The 19,872-nt window shown below is 44.9% G+C and overlaps 1 protein-coding gene across 28 annotated transcripts in view; it reads left to right on the top strand.

The window, feature by feature from the left end:
- The window catches only part of LOC110487398 (myocyte-specific enhancer factor 2D homolog), an 86,999-nt gene that overhangs the window by 9,933 nt on the left and 57,194 nt on the right, over positions 1-19,872 (top strand). For 2 of the 28 annotated variants that reach the window (XM_036945904.2, XM_090196962.1), the window contains exon 1: positions 14,934-15,144. The exons of 23 other annotated variants lie outside the window; for them this stretch is intronic. The gene's annotated coding sequence lies outside the window, so the exon portion shown is untranslated. Of the gene's footprint in view, positions 1-14,863; positions 15,145-19,872 lie in introns of those variants that run through there. 3 more of the 28 variants (XM_090196866.1, XM_090196932.1, XM_090196978.1) reach the window with 3 other exon arrangements.

A 19,872-nucleotide genomic window follows, 5' to 3' on the forward strand; every position in this document is an offset into this window, starting at 1 on the left:
TTGGCTTAGACGTACATGCCAATACCAGAGTGGGCTATATAGCAATGCAGGTGGTCAGTTAGTTTGCCATGGGGAAAATGCAGTGACATTCTAGATAGAAATTGTGACAAAAATACACTAACCGACAGCCTCACCGTTCCTCTCCATGTATTAGATAACATTTCATTTCAGCGTGTTTGCTGACTGACTCGTCCTCACCTCTCTCTCTCTCCCAGGCCTCTTATGCTCTTCATCCCACACAGTCATATGTGCACACACAGAGACCTCTATCCACTGAGATAGATACACACACACACACACACTCTCTAACACTCACGCTATGTGTTTACAAGTCAGCTTCCATGTGCGCTTTGGCCTCAACACTCCAAGTGCATCTTAACCACTCCTTCCTCTGGAGGAGTCTGGCAATTGTTTATATAATTGAAATGGTTATCATATTACAGCTAAAAGCCAGCAGACTAATATCCTTCAGAAAGAAAGATAAATAGAGAGAAGCATGGAGAGGAAGAAAATAAGTGGGAGAAAATGTAAGACATTCAGCAAGGATAGATGGATGGAGAGATTGGAGGGTGAGAAGGTAAGTGACAAGAGTGAGGAAAAGTGTTCTGCTCTATTTTGCACACACAGCAAGAATACCCAAATCCTAAAAATAAAATAAATTCACCCCATGGTTGGTTTTCCCATCCAATCCAAAGAAGTGCTGTGCTTTCAAATCCCCTCTCTTCTAGAGCTTTAACCTTTTACAAACTGTCTACTTGTCCTAAATATGAAGACAGCATTCCCTCACAATTCAACTATCACGAGTCTTTCACTCAGTCTGTCACCCTTGAGACTCTGGGATCACAGCTCCCTGTAAGAAGAGCACTGCAACCACTGGTACTTTAACTGCAGCCCGAGGCCCCTTCAGCTGCTTTGACCTTCTACCACTACCTGTAAAACTTGCTGCAATTAATTTTCATTGTGTGTGTCAGTCTAGTATACTCATGAGAAGGTTAAGAACATCTGACTTGTATACTTTTTTAATGATTGTATTATTTTTAATAATTGAAAGCAAACATGTAATACAAAATAGGGCATCATGTAACATAATGTCTACAGATTACATAAAAACATTGAGAAATTATTCCGGATTAAAACTGTAGTAACACTGAGGACATCCGTAAGGGAAGCAGCAAAGGAGCTTGGCTGGTTTGCTTGTGCCATAGTTCTAGTCGACACCAGAGTAGCATGTGTTGACGCTCTCACATACTGTACACAGTGCCCACACACTGAGCCGCGTGGTCAAACCAAGCCTCTCCAACACATGCTGTCAGGTCATAAAGCTCTTTTTTAAAGGGACAGAGAATAGGTGGGTTGGAGATGGAGAGGTCAACTGAGTTGGACGGGTGGTTACTGGCATGTCTGCCTGTGTGTGCGGCTCAGAGGATTTATGGAGCTGGGGACTAAGAGGAGAGGAAGGGGGTTATAAAGGGTCCCCTCTGACCCACCTGTAGCCTGTCAGCTGTTGTAAGCCTGTTAAAACGTCAGCTGTTTCTGAGATGTGTGTGTGTTAGATGGTGGATAAGGAAGGGAGGAGTTTTTGTGGAGGCCTCTCCACACCACTGTGTACATCAAATGTCTCGTCGCCTGGGTGTCTGTGCACAACACAGCGCCACGTCTGCATTGTGTGCAATGACAGTTGGGCCATGTCACACCGTGCTATGCCGAGTAGCTCATATACCCCCCCCCCAGTCTTATTTTCCCATAGGGTCAGCTGTTAGGGTCAGCTGCCTTCATTTTAAATGCCCAAGTAATCATCTAGCACAGCTCTTGTGCACACCAGTCCATGGTGCTCTGAAGGACAGACTTCTGGACCCAATATGAAAAAGGTTTACTGAAAAAGCACAGGTTGCCTCTTCTGTTAAATCCTATCTTGAATCTTATAGGACTGTAATGGCTAGAAATAGCCATTCAGGTTGGGCGGTATCCAGATTTTCATATCTTCATACCGTCCTACTCTCACCCCGAGATTTACGGTGTTACAGGCTTAGTGCACAAGAGGGCACCAAAAAACACGAAAAAGCCCATTGGGCGTCTACCAGAATGCTAACAAAATAAGCACAAGTAATGGCGATTTTCCATGAAGGCTGCTAGCTAAATTTGCTAACAAGTGAAAATGAAAATAAACAAATTGCAAAGACAGGCAAACCAACTCATAAAGTCATGTGTGTGTGTATATATATATATATATATATATATATATATGGTCAGCTATATATACAGTGCCTTGCGAAAGTATTCGGCCCCCTTGAACTTCTGAGTCTCATTGTGGTTTAGAAGAACAGTTTTCTCTGAGTCACATTGTGGTTTAGAAGAACAGTTTTCTCTGAGTCACATTGTGGTTTAGAAGAACAGTTTTCTCTGAGTCTCATTGTGGTTTAGAAGAACAGTTTTCTCTGAGTCTCATTGTGGTTTAGAAGAACAGTTTTCTCTGAGTCTCATTGTGGTTTAGAAGAACAGTTTTCTCTGAGTCTCATTGTGGTTTAGAGCCTGATGGACACTGGGACAAGTACAGTGCCTTGCGAAAGTATTCGGCCCCCTTGAACTTTGCGACCTTTTGCCACATTTCAGGCTTCAAACATAAAGATATAAAACTGTATTTTTTGTGTGAAGAATCAACAACAAGTGGGACACAATCATGAAGTGGAACGACATTTATTGGATATTTCAAACTTTTTTAACAAATCAAAAACTGAAAAATTGGGCGTGCAAAATTATTCAGCCCCTTAAGTTAATACTTTGTAGCGCCACCTTTTGCTGCGATTACAGCTGTAAGTCGCTTGGGGTATGTCTCTATCAGTTTTGCACATCGAGAGACTGAATTTTTTTTCCCATTCCTCCTTGCAAAACAGCTCGAGCTCAGTGAGGTTGGATGGAGAGCATTTGTGAACAGCAGTTTTCAGTTCTTTCCTCAGATTCTCGATTGGATTCAGGTCTGGACTTTGACTTGGCCATTCTAACACCTGGATATGTTTATTTTTGAACCATTCCATTGTAGATTTTGCTTTATGTTTTGGATCATTGTCTTGTTGGAAGACAAATCTCCGTCCCAGTCTCAGGTCTTTTGCAGACTCCTTCAGGTTTTCTTCCAGAATGGTCCTGTATTTGGCTCCATCCATCTTCCCATCAATTTTAACCATCTTCCCTGTCCCTGCTGAAGAAAAGCAGGCCCAAACCATGATGCTGCCACCACCATGTTTGACAGTGGGGATGGTGTGTTCAGGGTGATGAGCTGTGTTGCTTTTACGCCAAACATAACGTCTTGCATTGTTGCCAAAAAGTTCAATTTTGGTTTCATCTGACCAGAGCACCTTCTTCCACATGTTTGGTGTGTCTCCCAGGTGGCTTGTGGCAAACTTTAAACGACACTTTTTATGGATATCTTTAAGAAATGGCTTTCTTCTTGCCACTCTTCCATAAAGGCCAGATTTGTGCAATATACGACTGATTGTTGTCCTATGGACAGAGTCTCCCACCTCAGCTGTAGATCTCTGCAGTTCATCCAGAGTGATCATGGGCCTCTTGGCTGCATCTCTGATCAGTCTTCTCCTTGTATGAGCTGAAAGTTTAGAGGGACGGCCAGGTCTTGGTAGATTTGCAGTAGTCTGATACTGTTACGGTGCGTGAATGAGGACCCAAAAGCGAATTAACGTAAACAGAGCTTCTTTAATAACAAAACAAAACGTAGGCTCAGATGGACCGGCAGGTTCCGACAGGACAGGACAGGGTTGCAGCAAACATGACGATAGTCTGGTTCAGGCATGAACAACACAAACAAGAATCCGACAAAGACAGGAGCAGAAACAGAGAGAGATATAGGGACCTAATCAGAGGGAAAAAGGGAACAGGTGGGAAAAGGGGTGAATGAGGTAGTCAGAGAAGACAAGGAACAGCTGGGGGAAAGAGGGACAGAAACGGTAACCTAGTACGACCAGCAGAGGGAGACAGGGTGAAAGGAAAGGACAGAAACAAGACACAACATGACAATACATGACAGTACCCCCCCACTCACCGAGCGCCTCCTGGCGCACTCGAGGAGGAAACCTGGCGGCAACGGAGGAAATCCTCGATCAGCGCACGGTCCAGCACGTCCCGAGAGGGAACCCAACTCCTCTCCTCAGGACCGTACCCCTCCCAATCTACGAGGTACTGATGACCACGGCCCCGAGGACGCATGTCCAAAATCCTACGGACCCTGTAGATGGGTGCGCCCTCGACAAGGATGGGGGGGGGGGGGAAGACGAGCGGGGGCGCGAAGAACGGGCTTGACACAGGAGACATGGAAGACCGGGTGGACGCGACGAAGATATCGCGGAAGAAGAAGTCGAACTGCGACAGGATTAATGATCCGAGAAATACGGAACGGACCAATGAACCGCGGGGTCAACTTGCGAGAAGTGGTCTTAAGGGGAAGGTTCTGAGTGGAGAGCCAAACTCTCTGACCGCGACAATATCTAGGACTCTTAGTTCTACGCTTATTAGCAGCCCTCACAGTCTGCGCCCTATAACGGCAAAGTGCAGACCTGACCCTCTTCCAGGTGCGCTCGCAACGTTGGACAAAAGCCTGAGCGGAGGGGACGCTGGACTCGGCGAACTGAGATGAGAACAGCGGAGGCTGGTACCCGAGGCTACTCTGAAAAGGAGATAGCCCGGTCGCAGACGAAGGAAGCGAGTTGTGGGCGTATTCTGCCCAGGGGAGCTGTTCTGACCAAGACGCAGGGTTGCGAAAAGAAAGACTGCGTAAGATGCGACCAATAGTCTGATTGGCCCGTTCTGCTTGACCGTTAGACTGGGGGTGAAAGCCGGAAGAGAGACTGACGGAAGCCCCAATCAAACGGCAAAACTCCCTCCAAAATTGAGACGTGAATTGCGGACCTCTGTCCGAAACGACGTCTGACGGAAGGCCATGAACTCTGAAAACATTCTCGATGATGATTTGTGCCGTCTCTTTAGCAGAAGGAAGCTTAGCAAGGGGAATAAAATGAGCCGCCTTAGAGAACCTGTCGACAACCGTAAGAATAACAGTCTTCCCCGCTGACGAAGGCAGTCCGGTGACAAAATCTAAGGCGATGTGAGACCACGGTCGAGAGGGAATGGGAAGCGGCCTGAGACGGCCGGCAGGAGGAGAGTTACCGGACTTAGTCTGCGCGCAGACCGAACAAGCAGCCACGAAGCGACGCGTGTCATGCTCCCGGGTGGGCCACCAAAAGCGCTGGCGAATGGAAGCAAGCGTACCCCGAACGCCAGGGTGGCCGGCTAACTTGGCAGAGTGAGCCCACTGAAGAACGGCCAGACGAGTAGGAACGGGAACGAAAAGAAGGTTCCTGGGACAAGCGCGCGGCGACGGAGTTTGAGTGAGTGCTTGCTTTACCTGCCTCTCAATTCCCCAGACAGTCAACCCGACAACACGCCCCTCAGGGAGAATCCCCTCGGGGTCAGTGGAGGCTACTGAAGAACTGAAGAGACGAGATAAAGCATCAGGCTTGGTGTTCTTAGAGCCCGGACGATAAGAAATCACAAACTCGAAACGAGCGAAAAACAGCGCCCAGCGCGCCTGACGCGCATTAAGTCGTTTGGCAGAACGGATGTACTCAAGGTTCCTATGGTCAGTCCAAACGACAAAAGGAACGGTCGCCCCCTCCAACCACTGTCGCCATTCGCCTAGGGCTAAGCGGATGGCGAGCAGTTCGCGGTTTCCCACATCATAGTTACGTTCCGACGGCGACAGGCGATGAGAAAAATACGCGCAAGGGTGGACCTTGTCGTCAGAGAAGGAGCGCTGAGAAAGAATGGCTCCCACGCCCACCTCTGACGCGTCAACCTCGACAATGAACTGTCTAGAGACGTCAGGTGTAACAAGGATAGGTGCGGATGTAAAACGATTCTTGAGGAGATCAAAAGCTCCCTGGGCGGAAACGGACCACTTAAAGCACGTCTTGACAGAAGTAAGGGCTGTGAGAGGGGCTGCCACCTGACCGAAATTACGGATGAAACGACGATAGAAGTTCGCGAAGCCGAGAAAGCGCTGCAACTCGACGCGTGACTTAGGGACGGGCCAATCAATGACAGCTTGGACCTTAGCGGGATCCATCTTAATGCCTTCAGCGGAAATAACAGAACCGAGAAATGTGACGGAGGAGGCATGAAAAGAGCACTTCTCAGCCTTCACAAAAAGACAATTCTCTAAAAGGCGCTGGAGGACACGTCGAACGTGCTGAACATGAATCTGGAGTGACGGTGAAAAAATCAGGATATCGTCAAGGTAAACGAAAACAAAGATGTTCAGCATGTCTCTCAGGACATCATTGACTAATGCCTGAAAGACAGCTGGAGCGTTAGCGAGGCCGAAAGGAAGAACCCGGTATTCAAAGTGCCCTAACGGAGTGTTAAACGCCGTCTTCCACTCGTCCCCCTCCCTGATGCGCACGAGATGGTAAGCGTTACGAAGGTCCAACTTAGTGAAAAACCTGGCTCCCTGCAGGATCTCGAAGGCTGAAGACATAAGAGGAAGCGGATAACGATTCTTCACTGTTATGTCATTCAGCCCTCGATAATCTATGCAGGGGCGCAGGGACCCGTCCTTCTTCTTAACAAAAAAAAACCCCGCTCCGGCGGGAGAGGAGGAGGGGACTATGGTACCGGCGGCAAGAGCTACAGACAAATAATCTTCGAGAGCCTTACGTTCGGGAGCCGACAGAGAGTATAGTCTACCCCGGGGGGGAGTGGTTCCCGGAAGGAGATCAATACTACAATCATACGACCGGTGTGGAGGAAGAGAGGTGGCCCTGGACCGACTGAACACCGTGCGCAGATCGTGATATTCCTCCGGCACCCCTGTCAAATCACCAGGCTCCTCCTGTGAAGAAGAGACAGAGGAAACAGGAGGGATAGCAGACATTAAACATTTCACATGACAAGAGACGTTCCAGGAGAGGATAGAATTACTAGACCAATTAATGGAAGGATTATGACAAACTAGCCAGGGATGGCCCAAAACAACAGGTGTAAAAGGTGAACGAAAAATTAAAAAAGAAATGGTTTCGCTATGATTACCAGAAACAGTGAGGGTTAAAGGTAGCGTCTCACGCTGAATCCTGGGGAGAGGACTACCATCCAGGGCGAACAAGGCCGTGGACTCCCTTAACTGTCTGAGAGGAATGTCATGTTCCCGAGCCCAGGTCTCGTCCATAAAACAGCCCTCCGCCCCAGAGTCTATTAAGGCACTGCAGGAAGCTGACGAACCGGTCCAGCGTAGATGGACCGACAAGGTAGTGCAGGATCTTGAAGGAGAGACAGGAGTAGTAGCGCTCACCAGTAGCCCTCCGCTTACTGATGAGCTCTGGCTTTTACTGGACATGAAGTGACAAAATGACCAGCAGAACCGCAATAGAGACAGAGGCGGTTGGTGATTCTCCGTTCCCTCTCCTTAGTCGAGATGCGGATACCTCCCAGCTGCATAGGCTCAGCACCCGAGCCGGCAGAGGAAGATGGTAGTGATGCGGAGAGGGGGGCAACGGAGAACGCGAGCTCCTTTCCACGAGCTCGGTGACGAAGATCAACCCGTCGCTCAATGCGAATAGCGAGTTCAATCAAGGAATACACGCTGGAAGGAACCTCCCGGGAGAGAATCTCATCCTTTACCTCTGCGCGGAGACCCTCCAGAAAACGAGCGAGCAAAGCCGGCTCGTTCCAGCCACTGGAGGCAGCAAGAGTGCGAAACTCAATAGAGTAGTCTGTTATGGATCGATTACCCTGACATAGGGAAGACAGGGCCCTGGAAGCCTCCTCCCCAAAAACAGATCGATCAAAAACCCGTATCATCTCCTCCTTAAAGTCCTGATACTGGTTAGTACACTCAGCCCTTACTTCCCAGATTGCCGTGCCCCACTCACGAGCCCGTCCAGTAAGGAGAGATATGACGTAGGCGACACGAGCAGTGCTCCTGGAGTAAGTGTTGGGCTGGAGAGAAAACACAATATCACACTGGGTGAGGAACGAGCGGCATTCAGTGGGCTCCCCAGAGTAACACGGCGGGTTATTGATTCTGGGCTCCGGAGATTCGAAAGCCCTGGAAGTGGCCGGTGGATCGAGGCGGAGATGGTGAACCTGTTCTGTGAGGTTGGAGACTTGGGTGGCCAGGGTCTCAACGGCATGTCGAGCAGCAGACAATTCCTGCTTGTGTCTGCCTAGCATCGCTCCCTGGATCTCGACGGCTGAGTGGAGAGGATCCGAAGTCGCTGGGTCCATTCTTGGTCGGATTCTTCTGTTACGGTGCGTGAATGAGGACCCAAAAGCGAATTAACGTAAACAGAGCTTCTTTAATAACAAAACAAAACGTAGGCTCAGATGGACCGGCAGGTTCCGACAGGACAGGACAAGGTTGCAGCAAACATGACGATAGTCTGGTTCAGGCATGAACAACACAAACAAGAATCCGACAAAGACAGGAGCAGAAACAGAGAGAGATATAGGGACCTAATCAGAGGCAAAAAGGGAACAGGTGGGAAAAGGGGTGAATGAGGTAGTCAGAGAAGACAAGGAACAGCTGGGGGAAAGAGGGACAGAAACGGTAACCTAGTACGACCAGCAGAGGGAGACAGGGTGAAAGGAAAGGACAGAAACAAGACACAACATGACAATACATGACAGATACTCCTTCCATTTCAATATTATCGCTTGCACAGTTCTCCTTGGGATGTTTAGAGCTTGGGAAATCTTTTTGTATCTAAATCCGGCTTTAAACTTCTTCACAACAGTATCTCGGACCTGCCTGGTGTGTTCCTTGTTCTTCATGATGCTCTCTGCGCTTTTAATGGACCTCTGAGACTATCACAGTGCAGGTGCATTTATACGGAGACTTGATTACACACAGGTGGATTGTATTTATCATCATTAGTCATTTAGGTCAACATTGGATCATTCAGAGATCCTCACTGAACTTCTGGAGAGAGTTTGCTGCACTGAAAGTAAAGGGGCTGAATAATTTTGCACGCCCAATTTTTCAGTTTTTGATTTGTTAAAAAAGTTTGAAAAATCCAATAAATGTCGTTCCACTTCATGATTGTGTCCCACTTGTTGTTGATTCTTCACAAAAAAATACAGTTTTATATCTTTATGTTTGAAGCCTGAAATGTGGCAAAAGGTCGCAAAGTTCAAGGGGGCCGAATACTTTCGCAAGGCACTGTATATATATGTGTGTGTGTGTGTGAGAGCGAGCTACCGAATGTCGTTTTTGGTGAGTTTGGACATTTTACAAGCGAATGTGAAGAAGAGACATTGTGCATATGAAAATGTTTTGATGCATGCTTGTCTGAAGGAAGAACAGTACTGTCTCTCAAGCAGCATGTCTACACACTGTGTCTGTCTGGAGTCGCTAGCGCAACGGGCCTGCCTGCTCTGCTCAGAGAAGAGGGGGCAGGAGCAGACAGGTCACGAATGGAGAGGATAAAAAAACGCAAGGAAATCAAGATTGTTTTATTTGATTTAATTAACCTTTTATTTAACTAGGCATGTCAGTTAAGAATAAATTCTTATTTAAGATGGCAGATGTACAAATATCTTATCCAAAGAGCTTTGACTTCTCAAACACGGCAGAAAGATAAAATAATATGATGCCTGGTCACCTTATTAATTCAGCCACTTACTTACATAACAAGTTAAAATTAAAGGTTGTGTTAAAGCATAATTCTGCATTTTCCACGCAGGAAAAAAATATAACGCAAAAATATCATGCTGTGTTTTGTAAATGTTGATCTAAAATGTTTCTTGTTGTAATTTCTGCTAGCCATCAGACAAATTTTGTGCTTGAGTTGCACTTCTTAACTTGGATGACAATTCACAGATGGGCATTTTATCAGCAGACAGCGCCCTGACTGATGTGAAGCCAACCAATTTTTCTCTAGTCAAATGCAAGATTATCTTTAAGCAAAACATTAGGAAATGTATTGACTACATTCTTTATATGATAGGCCTAAACATTACAAATATGATGGCCATGCATTGTTTTGGCAAAAATACATTAGCTTTTTCATTGTAAGCTCATTTACTTGTGTGGCTGCCAGCCAAATAGCTTTGCACTTCTGTTGTCATCTGATGAAAATGAAGCTATTTTCTGCTGAATGTGTTGCACTAATATATTTTCTGTGGAGGAAAACTATAGATGCACGTCCCTGATCACTCTATTAAAGTTTTTTAAAAACACTGACTTTCAATGTAAAACACGACCCCTATCAATACACAGCTGGACTCACCTGCTCCCGCTTTCTCCAGTTGTGCTACTTACAAACACATAACTAGCTCAACTGTTTTGGGGACCTAAGGTAAGCTTCATAAAATAAAATAATGTGAAAGGTAAAATGAAGAAAGCGACCTGCTTTATCTCCTAAAGCATTGCACAAGCTGACTGCAGGTATTTACAAAAAAAATTGCTACAAATATTAAAATCTAATTGAAAAACTTAAAATAAATCGTTTTTCAACGATATTGAAGAACCATCCTGTGGCTATTTCCAAATACCCCAGTATAAGGTAGACCGCACAAGCCTAATACCCATCACCATAGATTCAAATGTGGACTCGGGAGCCTTTCTTGTTTTTGTCACTTTTTTTTATCCAGTGATCATGTTTATTCTCAAGGCTGTAGTAGATTTCATACAGATATTCAACATCAAATGCTCAATTTAAGCCGATATCATGATTTTACAACTTACATTGATTCCATTATTTGTCTTTACAAAATAATGAGACCACAGGCATTGGTTTTATTGAAATGTCCTAATCTGTTCACAATCAAAACAACATCCTGTTGATAAACCTTTGAGTATAAACGTTATGTCTCATTCTGTCTCAGCCTAGACTAAATGTCTGGCGCCTCCCAGGTTGGTCATTCTGCTGTGTGGTAGTCTCCGAGTGTCGTTTCTGGCGGCTGCCTCTGTGTGAAGGCAGGGGACCTTTGTGGTGGCAGCTGAGCGAGGCGTGGCTGAAGGGAACAGGTTGCCGCGTCTGTTAGGACTCGTCTCACTCCTCTTGACCTCTACCCTTTAGCTGTGACAGCTCCCAGGGCTGGGAGATACCAAATTTCCCCTGATTAGGAGAATGCCTTCAAGGCTCTCAGGGAAGGCCACTAACATAAATCCATGCTGTTGTTGTTGGACAGTAGACTTGTTCAGAGAATTTGGGTCAAGTCCTTTGGTTGTCTCTCCAAGCACTGTTGATATTCATGAGATCATATTAGTTGCTAAATGTTAATGATGTTGTAAGGCTGATTAGGGTAAAGTGGGTCGGATGTGTTGGCATCTTCTTTTTGAGAATCCCCAAATATCTTAGTGGCAGCTGTTGCCACCTAGGACTGACAATTCTGCTGAATGGTCAAACCCTGAAGGAATGTCTGTCAAGTCTCACATCAGACCTCAGGTCAGAGTTTCAGGGTTTACTACTTTTACCCGGAAGATTATTCTCCTATAATAATGCATTAGAGAACATTGTTTTCACATCTTACTGAAAAGTTATTGTTGTTATGGTTGACACAATTGTAATATCAATTGTCACGAAATTAAAATGCTGTACTGCAGTTTCTTTGTCATTTAGTTTTTTTATGTAGTCCCTGAGAAGGAAGCAGATTTGCATAATTAGGGTATTCATTGTCAAACACTTGAAAGCATATCATGTTTGTTCACAAATCTATTAGTCATTTAAAAAGAGAGTACCAAATGGGCTTGTATTAAATAAAGCATCCTTGAATTTCCTATTATGCTGTTAGAGCAGAGAGTTCCTTCTAAAGACGCACCTTTCATGGTTCAATTTCTATTCTGTTATTTTATTTTAAAAGTGTACTTTGTAAGTTAGTGTTGTCAGGATACCCGAATTTTGACTTTGATACCGATACCAGGGTTAGTATCACAGTACTCGGTACCATCACGATACTAAATTCCAAAACGGTACCATAGCAAAAAAAGGTATGCATATTAGCTAAGTCACAGAATGGCACTTGATTCAGACAGAAACTCGGCTCCTGCTCTGTTCAATCGTTGGGCATCTTTTGAGTTCAGCAATATATTTGCAGATGTTTGTTAAAGTATGCATTAATGCAGTCAATGATACAATCAATTTGACTTTGGTAAGAACAATCTAACTACAAAACAACATGGTAAAACAGGGTAAATGAAGATCAATCAAGCGTGGGTCTTCACAGTACAGGTGAATGCATATTATTCAACAAGTGTGTGCATGCATTGAGTTATTGAGCTTGTTTTAGTTGATTTCATGGGGCTACACACTTATTTTATTGGCAACTGCTAGGAGAACATTACTTTATTGTACTGATCGGTACAATAAAGAATATGAAGATCTCTTTTTTATAAAAGTGTGTGCTGCTTCTTGAAGAAATTGAATGAGGTCATTTGCTGAGACAGAATGTGGCTGTGGAATCTGACTTTGTGGCTATGGTAGTGTAAACCAGACGGGAGGCAAGGGAGACGAATAAGTGAATGAGGTTTTTGGTGGCGAGGGAGACAAAGTGAATTAATATTTTTGGGGGTTGCAATCAGCTTTAAAATCAGCATATTTTGCATTATGGTTATCACAAACAAAGTACTAGGGTAGTGAATTCAGCTGTAGCCTAAGCTAGAAGGGTTCTAGCCTTTATGGACATTGTTTTGTGAACAGTAATGAACAGTTTCAACATTTTCTACATGCTGTGTTGCATTATTCAAGTGTGTTAACTTCTGTGCAGCACGAGTGGGGAGCTATGCAGCCCAGACAGCTCTAGCAATGAATGAGTATGTGGAGCAGGTGCTTTACTGTGTGCTCTAAAGCCATAGCGCAAAGAACCTGCTTTATTAAAGGGGCTGCGCTTCGTGTGCTGATTTGAAAGGATCAAGTCTGTCTATCACGTGAAACACATTTTGACAGAAGTACCGCACAAAACAAAAATTCTAGAACCAAACAATTATATATTTTTTGTATCTCAAAAGTACTGAATTTGTGGTATACTGTCAACACTAGTGTAAGTAGTATCCACTTTCTCCCTGGGTGGACCCTGAACGAAGTGAATCTGGACTCCTAGGGTAAGCAGCTGTCCAGCACAGAGAGGTATAAGAGCTCTATGGAGGTTTATTTACATGTCCTTTTCTAAAACAAAATATCCCTTCCAGTATAGTTGGGTATCGCAAGGGACCTTACAATGCGATATCATCATGATACTTAGGTGCCAATACGATATGTATGGTGATTCTATATGTATTGCTATTTGATACTATGACTTTACTGAGATTCGACGTTCCAAACATATTGCTCACCATATGTCTTCTGCAGCGGGACAAGCGAGAGTTTTGAAAAAAGGATACATTTGGTTTGGTACAGGTACAGCCAACTAGTGCAAAAATAATATTGCGATATTGTCAAAACAATACAATATATCGGCAAAAAGAATATCCCGATATGTAACTGTCTATTTTCCCCCCATCACTACAGTCCAGCATGATAATTCAATGATCCATGTGGTATTGTGACTTTTTTTCAGGGAAAAAAAATCAATGCCTTCGTTCTTTAATACTCTCCATAATGCAGCTCTACCATCACCATCCCTCTCCCTTCTTGATGCCCGTACTCTACCACCACACGTGGGCCAGCAGCACCACACAGTCCTGGGCAGCGTTCACATTAGTCACCGGAAGAGAGGAGGCAGTCACATGGATCCCCTTATTAGGCTGTTGGCCAACACAATGTGTTCAACATGGAGAGCCCCAGGCTGCCTTGCTAGCACATAGACGATAAGGGGGAGGAAGGAAAAAACCTGGAGAGGGGCAGCGAGATAAGGCCATTACCAATCACTGGTGTTTTCTTGTTGAAGTAATTGTGTCCTCAAAGTGTCTTGTTGTGTTTAGGGCTGTTGTGCATTTTTCCCATCCATGTGCAGATTTCCTCTCCGATACTCAAAGGGAGCCATTTTTTTCCCTCCCTCAGATGTATCCATATAAGTTATTGCTTCAAGACGAGATTGCTCCTCGGAATTTCAACCCTTTGTTATCCAGTTGGTTTCTGGACATAGACATGCCTTTACCCATAAAGATATTTGCTGTGTTTTGTGGAAACTCAATGACACAACTGTTCAACAGCCTCACATTTCCCACACCCTCTCGACCCCCTCAGAGATTCAAAGGTCATGAAAGGGCACAGCCTGAGATTTACTCCTTGGGAAGCAGAGTCATTCTTGGAAACGGCCACAAATGACAACTTGTACATGTGGCGTCACTTCTCAACTCTCATGTGGATTTCTCCACTTTTCCAGTTTTTAAGTGGACCTGATTGTGAGATTATACCTAGTCAAGTCAGAGCCTTCAGTCGTATCCTTGAACGTTTTGCCTTCTTGTATGACACACTAGCAATTTGAGGCAAACTATGTGACTACAACCAACATGTGTAAAAAAAAAAAAAGATGGGTAGGTCAAAAGACCATTTCAGAACATCTACAGATTTGGGTCTGCATAGATCAGCACTAGTCCGGTGGGCCCAACCTTTCAACAGCTGAGCATGTGTGAGGAGGTGACAGGGGGTAGGGGGAGAGGGGCTGTTGGAACAAAAGGTGTGTAGGGGCAGCTGCCACTGCACTTAAAGCAGCTTGTGAATTTGAAGGGAGAATGTACACATGTGTACAGGTCAGGGAATAGGAGGGGGGGGGGGGGGCAGGGGGTATAGAGGATCTGGCAAACTACAGAGCCTGACTGCGTATTAGGGCAAAGGGTGACCTGGGAAGAGTATGATAGCGAGGGGGTTGACTGAGGGGGAGGGGGTCTGTTGTTGTCCAGGGGATGGAGGGGAGGGTTGTTGTCCAGAGGGAAGGTGAGTATGGGGAGGGGGTCTCCAGTGTGAAGTCTCTGCTGCAGTTGTCATTTCTCCAGTCATGCGCAAGACAGGACACACCACACTTTGTTTGGACCCCTCTCACTGGGAATATGCCTGAACGTTGACTTAGAATGCTCTGGGTGCCACTGTAACAGAGTCTTTTGGATTCAATTCAGAGTGCTTGCTGATGTTTTCTGCCTATTTTAAAGAGTCTTTTTAAACTTGCTCCTCTGATTTTTGACTGCGGTCTACGGATCAGCTAAGGGTAAGGGCAACCAATACCAGCATTGCATTTTCATATAAGATTTGTTGCATTCACTCAAATGTTGCTCCAGCTAAATGCCTAATGAATTTAAACAGAAAATTGTCCCTCCTGAGCACAGTCTGAGACCTCTCTTCTGGCTTAAGTTCTAATGAAAAAAAAGTTGTCTTGGTGGAATAATATTACTGTAAGACTGTGCTTTCAGCATATTCTTTCACAGAACAGCCACACGTTCGGGGTACTGTGTTTTATGTTTTGCTTTTGTGGTTTAGTAATCAGTATAGGAGGCTAGTGCACATCCTGAGGACTTTACGAGGCAGATGTCAGACTGTGAGGTGACTTACTGTGTGGCCTGTGCTTCACTGTCAACCACACAGTGGGGCCAACACTATTAACAGTTTCCATACTGGTGGTTTGGTAAAGCCTTGTGAATTCCCCACTTCTTCTACAGCAACTCATGTGACTCAGTAGGCCTAAGTGACATTTTGGTTTATTTGATAGATTTTAGGTAGCCAGTTTTCATCCGTCTACATACAGTAATAGCCTAAGGGTATGCTTTAATTTATTTACATTTTTTAAAATGTTAGCATTGTGCTTATATGTTATGAAATATGGCCTTACATTATCGTTTTATTTTTGTCTGTTCTTTCGTGACTCGCATAACTGTGAGAAGAATAACTCTTTCAAGCTACTGATCTGTGAAGTGTGGTTAGTTAACTCCAATTTTCCATTGCAATTGGCTGCTCACTGCAAGTCTGTTTTCAATAGTGGTTTGAGACGCTAACCGAAAATGAGTTGAGTTTTTCCAAGACATGTCAATTTTACTTCCTTTAATTATATTCATGTAGCACGCTTAATAAAGTCACTGATCAGATACTTCTGAGCAAAAGGCCCTGCTAATGATCATGCAGCCTCAAATGTTCCTATGAAGAATAACAGAATTATGAGAAATCTTGTGAGTGTCACTGCAGGTGCATAAGAACATGCATGATACAGTGTAAGTAGGTTGAACTCTTCAAATGAGGTTAGTCGAAGAACCTTGGTTGTCTAACCAAAAAATAACCACATGTTTGGGAAACGCATTGCAAGGTCCTTCTATACGTAGAGTTGTGCTAAAGACGGGTAATCTCCTGAAAACAACATCACAAGGTTTGGTGCGCTGTTGAGTATTTACAGACTCATTGTCATGTTTATATGTACATTAGCTTTTATTACTAATGACTTAAAAAAGCAGGAAAATGGTTTCAAATTCAACATAAGGCTGAACCAAGACATTCCAACACCCACTCACCTGTAGTCTTAAAAATAAACAAACGTGATACTATTTAGTGATAGTTGACTGGCACTTAAGTACAGTCATCTATCTTGATCTTGTCTGTCTAGCTCTGTTCCGAGGCCTCATTGACAGAACATGTTCGACTGGTGACGACAACCAACGTTTGCACACACAGACCTGCGCACACACACCCTCTTCCCTAATGTCACATTGATGTCGTCAGTGTTTTGTCTGGAGGGTGTTTTTCTCTCACAGACCTTCAGCGCTGGTTGGCCCTCATGCGAGGTGAAAGGGAAGTGTTGGGGGGGAGGGGCATCCTTTAGGTTTCACCAACCGAAAGGCTGAGAATAAAGAGAAAGATGATGGGTTGAGTATTCTCATTAGAGACATACTGGTGGAAGAACCTGTGGAAAGCAGCAAGAGATACTTTACTCTACCCAGGAACCTGTGTTTATTTTGTTCTGGCATGGCCCAGGAGTGTTCCAGGTGAATGGGAGCAGTTTCCAACTCCCAGGGCTGGGTGAGTGGGTGTGGTCCTGTTTGTGCGTGAGTCTGTGATGTCACCTGACAGGTCAAACCACATCGCCACACTAATAACGTGGTGACAGAGACAAGCCTCTGTCAACAACAAACCTGACTACACCAGTCTTGTGGCCCTCTTTGTGCATATGAATGTGTGTTTTTGTGCACAGTTAAGTGAGAGTGTCGCAGAAGGCAAACTTGTTTGTGTAGGAGTTTGTGATTCGTTGTAGGAGTTTGTGATTCGTTGTATGTGTGGTGGCGGTAGTTCCGTGACAGTTAGGTGCTTTGAGGTTGTGTCTTTGGGTATCGTGTGTGTTTGTTGTTGGGGTAAACTGCAGTATTGACATGACTGGCAGCGGGGACATGATTCACGAGCCGAGGAGCGCAGATCTCTTTTACCGCCCGTCCCATACCTGTCCAACCTCCTCCAATTTCCCATCCCCTTCTAGAAGTGCTGCTCTTGCACTGCAGCTAACCCCTCACCAAAAACCCACCCTACGATTGATGAAGAGAAGGGAGGGGGGGCATATTTCTCTGCCAGATTTGGCAGCATGAACACAGGCACAAGCCAAATCGCAGACCCAGGTCCAGCCCCCATCCTTCCTTCCTCTCCTAAAAATAATCCAAGCTCACCACCAACCATTTCTCCACCATATCACTCACACAGATTCACCTTCACACTGAATACTTCGGTAATAAGCCACAATGCACACCCGTCTAACCAAACAAGAGGTCAGTCAACAGGCAGAGTGGAAGTGGACCCGCCTTGCGGAATGGCAGTGCCGGAACATGAGGCAACAGGCTGTAAATATCCCACAGCTGGTGCTGGGACTACAGCCCAAGGTTGGGGTGAAAGCACAGAGTCCCACTGGGCAGGATGAGAGAGAGATCAGTAGCCCAGTTACTGCCTGCGTTTGTGGATATGTCTGCCCCAATGAATGGCAAACTAATCAGACTCCTGTCCCTCTGTTCAGGTGGCCTCCATGCCTCAGGTGTGGATTGCAATGATTATACGCAAAACCGTGGTGGCACTCTGGTTTGATTGAATTTTATTCAATTCTGAGTAGCAATTTCATTTGTATGGCGCAGCCAGACTGTCATCCATCATCTACTATTTTATCGTTCATACAGTCAGAAGGGATTCTACCTTTACCCTCGCTCGGGTGACCATGGTGATACTGAATATAAGTATTGATTTGCCTGGACCACAAACTGAGAGAGCTCTGTCTTGTTGATAGCCTCCACAGAGACCGTAGCCCCATGCAGCCAGAGAGGGAGATTTTGCCTGCTCTCAAAGAAACCTGAGCTGTAGGTGACTCTCCTGATATTGGTGATGTCTGCCAACAAGGCAACGTAAGCATATACACAGCAAAGCTTGTAACTGCTCTCAATAAACAGATCTGTTTACATAAAACAAAACAAAACCCACTCTTAAGTAGCTGCCAATGAGAGGTAACTTAATTTTAAAGGTTAGTTTTCTCCTGTTTTGGGTGTAAGTAACAGTTTCCTAACTATAGAGTAGCTGTGTTTGTTATGAGCAGACTGTGGTCAGTCCTGGCAGGCTCTGGTGCTGAGTGGGAAAGGTGATGGATTTCTCAGCAGTGCTCTGGCCTGACTCCAGCAGCCCCCACCACTGACTGTTATCTCTGTGACCCAGGGTGCTCTGATCCAACTTACAAAGAGTGTCTGTGTGTATATATTTATACACAATTGATAGCTTTACACATGTATAGCCGACTACACTGACAGGCTGACACACAGTCATACATACATGCATATACAGTGGGGCAAAAAAGTATTTAGTCAGCCACCAATTGTGCAAGTTTTCCTAATAATTGCTCCCACAGTTGATTTCTTCAAACCAAGCTGCTTACCTATTGCAGATTCAGTCTTCCCAGCCTGGGGCAGGCTACAATTTTGTTTCTGGTGTCCTTTGACAGCTCTTTGGTCTTGGCCATAGTGGAGTTTGGAGTGTGACTGTTTGAGGTTGTGTACAGGTGTCTTTTATACTAGTAACAAGTTCAAACAGGTGCCATTAATACAGGTAACGAATGGAGGACAGAGGAGCCTCTTAAAGAAGAAGTTACAGGTCTGTGAGAGCCAGAAATCTTGCTTGTTTGTTTGTGACCAAATACTTATTTTCCACCAAAATTTGCAAATAAATTCATAAAAAATCCTACAATGTGATTTTCTGGATTTTTTTTCCTCATTTTGTCTGTCATAGTTGAAGTGTACTTATGATGAAAATTACAGGCCTCATCTTTTTAAGTGGGAGAACTTGCACAATTGGTGGCTGACTAAATACTTTTTTGCCCCACTGTATGCATTGACAGAAGGACATACACACATGCACAAAACCTCTCCAACACACATCTCTCTGCCCATATGCCCTGCTGCTGGGGCATGCAATTGTTGTTTGTGCTATACGTCATGCCTCAGTCGTGACCCCTGTGCCTATGGCACTGTAGGCTATGACACATGCAGCAGGATGAATAAGGTGGTGGAAACTCTGTGCAACGCTGTGGCTCCTACTGTGTTGCACCACCTTTTAGCCAATGGCTCTGCTCCCTCAGGCTGAACAGGAGGTGGTCCTCTGAAATGTTTGAAAGAACAGCAACAGATTTGCTGAACTTACACACAAATGACGCACAATTTTGCATCTTATTTTATGGATTATTCTGTCGTGAGTGCCTTACGGTTCTGATCTTACATGCAAAGATCAAAGATCTTGCCCATGTAGTGTAGCTGTTGATATTTTAGTATACTGCACACTATCTTCAACAATACAGATACAAATTGCATATATTTTAGGGGGTTCCTCAGGGCTCAATGCAAGGACCACTGCAGAATAGCTTTTATCGGTGTTAATCTGTTCCTTGTCTAAAGTATCTCCCCCCCAGTTTCAGTCAGTCAGTCAGTAGACACTCTCCAGG

The sequence above is a fragment of the Oncorhynchus mykiss genome, chromosome 2 (genome assembly GCF_057628025.1).
Source record: "Oncorhynchus mykiss isolate SJ-2025 chromosome 2, ASM5762802v1, whole genome shotgun sequence".
In the NCBI taxonomy this organism is placed as follows: Eukaryota; Metazoa; Chordata; class Actinopteri; order Salmoniformes; family Salmonidae; genus Oncorhynchus; species Oncorhynchus mykiss.